A 5,259-nucleotide genomic window follows, 5' to 3' on the forward strand; every position below is an offset into this window, starting at 1 on the left:
TGTGGTCTCCCTCCCACAGGCACAGTTCTAAGTAAGCCCCGCCGTACACATCAATACCCAGCACAGAAACCCTTTCTCCAACAAATTCCTCTCAAGGCTTCTCTCAGTTCTGTTCCAAGACAGGGCTTCTTTGGGAACTCTAGCTTCCACACTGCCCCTCAGCCAGGGGGAGGACATGGGGAGGGAGCAGTCGTCAGATGCCCAAACAAAGAAAAAGGCAAATAGAAACATGCTCTCCTGCACTCTAGCTCCCCTGCTAGAAGCAGGTTCACCAGCCTCACCACCAGGTCCTCCCAGCACTGTCTCAAGTGAAGCACAGGGCACAATCCTCTCCACCCATTCCTGGCTCACAGTGCTCTGGCCTTCAGGCCACAAAGACAAAGTTTCTTCCCAAGCAGAGCTGGAGCTCTGCTGAGTCAGCCTTCAACTCAAAGCCAGAGAAAGAAGAAAGCATGGAGAAACTCACCAGCTTGTCTGCAGGACAGGTGGATCTGCAGGCCACCCCTCCTCCCCATTCTGCCAGCGTCCCTTTGTTCAGTCCTGCTGAAACTCGCCCCCCCCACAGCAGCTGGGGCCCATGGGCCCCCAGGGTGAGCCACCTTCACTGGACCCACACCCTCCCAGCAGCTTGCATGATGGGTGCTGAAGCTGAGTCTGTCTTGGACACCTGGAATAACCACCTACACCTGAGCTGGGGCCCAGCCCTCCCCTCCCCCCATCTCCTGTGCTGCTGGGTGGAGGGCCGTCACAGTGCCTTACACAACATGGCATCCAGGACCAAAGTTTTCTTCTTGCCTGAGTGTCACTATTTTGGACCCTGAGAAAAGAGGGAGTGAAAGAAAACCACCAGATCTCAGAACTGGTTAGCCCTTGCCACACACCAGGTTTAAAAGCCAGCTAGGCAGAGGTGGCTCATTCCTGCAATCCTATCCACTCAGATGGCTAACATCTGAGGTTCATAGTTCAAAGCCGGTCTGTGCAGGAAAAGTCATGAGACTCTTTTCTCTACACACACACACACACACACACACACACACACACACGGCAGAGCATTAGCATTGAGCAGAAAAGCTCAAGGGCAGCATCATGAGACTCTTTTTCTCTACACACACACACACACACACACACACACACGGCAGAGCATTAGCATTGAGCAGAAAAGCTCAAGGGCAGCACCCAGGCCCTGTGTTTAAGCCCCAGGACCAGCACCCAGGCGGGTGTTGAGCTGCTCCTGAAGTGCCCATTACTGGTAACAGGCCACAGTCCTCACATCTTCAGCCCACAGAGGACACCAAAGAAGGCATGTGCGAGAAATGTGGACAGACCTCTCTGTTGGCTCTTTTGTACTGATAGCAAAACAGAAGACTTTTCTAGGAAGGAAGCAGAGAAGAAATTTGGGTTTCATGTATTGCAAAACCTCTCTTGACTACACTGCTCTTGTTAAAATAAAACTGCCCCAGAAAACCAAAGTGAATATGCTTTTGATTATTCTAAGTAATCTGAATGCTTCCGATTAGTCTAATCCTTTGTGTCCGCTCAACGCCCATCATGCAGTCACACAACAAACTGCTCTACTGAGCACCAGGCAACTGCAAGGAGTGGAGCAGGGCTGAGCAGGAGCCCGAGGAATCAAACAGTAAACACATGAACAAATAAATAGCATTTAAGGCCTAAAACACCACTTCCGAGGTGCCCGGTGGCACTGACACGAAGAGATGGAATCATGAAGCCTATGGAGACGGCATGCTGGTGGAACCAGGATTGTCTACAAACAAAAGCAGAACTGCTCAGGCCACCCTCAGAAGAGAACCCTGCCCAACTCCAAACTAATATCAGCCAGGCATGGAGGACACTGCTAGAATTCCAGCACTCAGAAGAGGGAGGCAGGAGAACCTTAAGTTTGAGGCTAACTTGCCTACATAAGGAGATGCTGTCTCAAAAAAGAAAAAAATTGCTGAAAATAAAATAAGAAAGTGAGTGTTATGGCCAGATGGACTTGAAGTAGGACAGGGAGGAAATGAGAAGCAGGAGGAAGCAGGAGTCAATCATGAAAAGGCCTTGGAGGGCATGAGGGAGGATCTGGACTTTATTTTCTTTTGAGTGAGGTCGCTCTCCCCTGCCCAGACTGCCTCTGGACTCCTGGGCACACAGCATGTCTGGCTCTGGAAGGCAGACCTACATAGATGTGACAAATACAAGCTTTAACCTTGTCATCTTCTTCACTTCAATCTCAACCACAAGAGTGACTTTTAAAGTTAGGACAAAAACTAGTATTCAAATCCACTTCATCCTTTGTCGCAGAAGATTCAAGTTTTGTGCCTCTGTGTAAGCCAGTACTAGGGCTTGAACTCAGGATCCTGAGATCTCACTTGGCTTTTTCATTCATGGTTGGTGCTCTAGCACCTGAGCCACACCTGTACATCACCTTTTTGTTGGTTTATTGAAAATAAGAGTCGGGGATTTGTCTTCCCTATGCTGGCTTTGAACCTTGATCCTCAGATCTCAACCTCCTGAGTAGCTAGGATTATAGGCATGAACCACTGGCATCCAGCTAAAATAACAAATTTAAAGATGCATACCTACCTCCAGAATAATATTAGATGTGTTTCATAAATAATGTTCTTAAATGTCATATTATTCCTTTTCTATTATAGAAGTATAATTTCTAATGTAATAAAAAAGAAAACTTATTGGGCTGGGAATATGGCCTAGTGGTAAAGTGCTTGCCTCGCATACATGAAGCCCTGGGTTCTATTCCTCAGCACCACATATATAGAAAAAGCCAGAAATGGGGTTGTGGCTCAAGTGGTAGAATGCTAGCCTTGAGCAAAATGAAGCCAGGGACAGTGCTCAGGCCCTGAGGTTCAAGCCCCAGTACTGGCAAAAAAAAAAAAAAAAGGAAATATGATTTAAAGATCACATTTGACCTTTGAATTTTTCTTACTATAAAAATTTGATACTACTATAAGCCTCCAGGGTCCTATAACTGCCTTTAACAATTAGGAAGATTGTTAATCTTTCCCAAACACACACACTCACTGTGCCAAAGAAACAGAGGAGCTCCAATGGCTAATGGTGACGGGGGAGGGGGGGGCGGGGGGGAGGTTAGCATTTGAGCAACAGAATAAAGTAGTATTGGATTATTGCTCTACATCAAGGTAACACCTAAGGCTCCACACAAGCATAAATGAGAGAGTAAGTGAAGGGAGTAGAATTTAAGGCCAGCCTGTCTGACTGCCTCAAAAAGAAAAGAAAAAAAAATGTGAACATTATATTCCAGAGTCCCACTATAGGCAGACCTTTTTCAGCTTGGACATTTGGGCAGGAAATTGAGGGGCGTGGTTACATGTAGAGAAGATGTCACCAGCAAGCCTGGGCTGCTGTTCCTGAGCATGGGGCTAAGGTGGGAGGCAGCTCTGCAAGCTACTCAATGACTGGAGTCTTGAACAGGAAATGAGGAATGCCTGCCTGGCCCTTCTTCAGCTCCCATCGCAGCTTTGTACAAACAGGTGATCCACGGGGGACACCAGGACTGCACTATTACTTACAATGAACAAATCCAGAGACTTGTATGTACAAGGCACAGGCACACATACTTTGCCACTGGAGGTACATCTCCACTCCGTCCCTGAAACTTTCTGTGCATTGTTTTGGAGCTGGAAAGAGGCTTAAATTGAGCTTAAATGGAGATAGTTAACTTCCACTAGACAGATAAATCAATTATCCTTTATCGGATTAAGCTAAGAGACAATTTTCTTTTCTTGCTATTTTTTCCATATGTAGGGCACTTATATTCATAGGAAGCCACACATTTTTGTTTTCTTCCTTACAAAAGACCACAAATTGCTATTGGGTGTGTTATAAACAGAAGAGCCATTCTTGGGAACCCCTGCTCTGAGCACACCCCCACACTTACACATTTGCTTTGAAATCTAGTATTCGTTTCTCTATTTGGCATGGTAAACTGCACTTCCAGAACCAGTCCTGACAAAGTATACTTAACTTTAAAAACCTACAAGATTACTTTCATTGATTATAAACCACAATGAGGTCAGGCTGGGAATATGGCCTAGTGGCAAAGTGCTTGCCTCGTATACATGAAGCCCTGGGTTTGATTCCTCAGCACCACATGTATAGAAAAAGCCAGAAGTGGCGCTATGGCTCAAGTGGTAGAGTGCTAGCCTTGAGCAAAAAGAAGCCCTGGACAGTGCTCAGGCCTTGAGTTCAAGCCCCAGGACTGACCAAAAAAAAAAAAAAAAAAAAAGCAGTAAATCACAATGAGGTCATTCTAAAACTGAGTGCTCTCTAAAAGGTTTTTCACATTTAAATGCACAGAGAGAGAAGAAGGGAGGGAGAAAGCAAGAAAGAAGAGCAGAAGAGACAGAGAGCAAAAGAAAGAAAATGAGTAAGGAGAGTAAGAAGGAATGAACTAATGAATACTGTGTGCTAAAAGCACCCCAAATTTAGAATGAGAAGCCCTGCACAAGAACTTGGAGAAGTGGGGAGGCCTGTGCACAGCTTTGGTGGCCAGTGCTGTGGCTTCATACCTCTAGACCTTAAGCCTCTGGGCAGAGACTTGGTGAAAACCTGGAATTCTCCTCCTCACATTTTATTAACTGCACCTTTTCCCATCTCTAAGGGTAATAAATTAGTCAAGTTACATGTTGAATTACAACCCCTTTGTACAACTAAAGATAATTTTTAAAAGTTTTTTTTTTTAAGGTAACACGTATTGAAGCCAGGGCATCTCTGTATGGTAGGTGCATGCTCCACCACTGTACTATAAAGTTCCTTCACTTTTTCTGAGTAAACCAGAAGAACTTAAGACAACAGATTCTAAAGTAAAACTGCATAAGTGGTATGCATACATCCGGCTGAGCTAAAGAGAGATGGGAGGTAGTTCATAGATAACAGATTAGAAAATGCATTTCGTTGTTTTGATCATTCACTGATGAAAAGCTAAATCTCATTCCGGAAATCAGAAACCTACCTACCACTAACAACTAAACTGTATCCTTAAAGAGGCATAGATCCACCCAACTATTTTTTTGTTTTTTGTCAGCTGTGGGGCTTGAACTCAGGACCTGGGAACTGTCCCAGAGCTCTTTGCTCAAGGCTAGTGCTCTACCACTTGAGCCACAGCACCAATTCCGGTATTCTGGTGGTTAACTGGAGGTAAGAATCTCACAGCCTTAGGGCTGGCTTCAAACTGCTGCAATCCACAGATCTCAGCCTCCTGAATAGCAAGGGTTACAGGCG

The 5,259-nt window shown here is 45.5% G+C and overlaps 1 non-coding gene across 1 annotated transcript; it reads right to left on the reverse strand.

Moving 5' to 3' along the window:
* Positions 1-3,775: 3,775 nt before the first annotated feature.
* Positions 3,776-3,907, reverse strand: LOC125341267. The gene has a single exon (XR_007208946.1). It is a non-coding gene; the product is annotated as a small nucleolar RNA SNORA11 (small nucleolar RNA).
* Positions 3,908-5,259: the final 1,352 nt, after the last annotated feature.

Source organism: Perognathus longimembris, chromosome 23 (assembly GCF_023159225.1).
Source record: "Perognathus longimembris pacificus isolate PPM17 chromosome 23, ASM2315922v1, whole genome shotgun sequence".
NCBI classification, from domain to species: domain Eukaryota; kingdom Metazoa; phylum Chordata; class Mammalia; order Rodentia; family Heteromyidae; genus Perognathus; species Perognathus longimembris.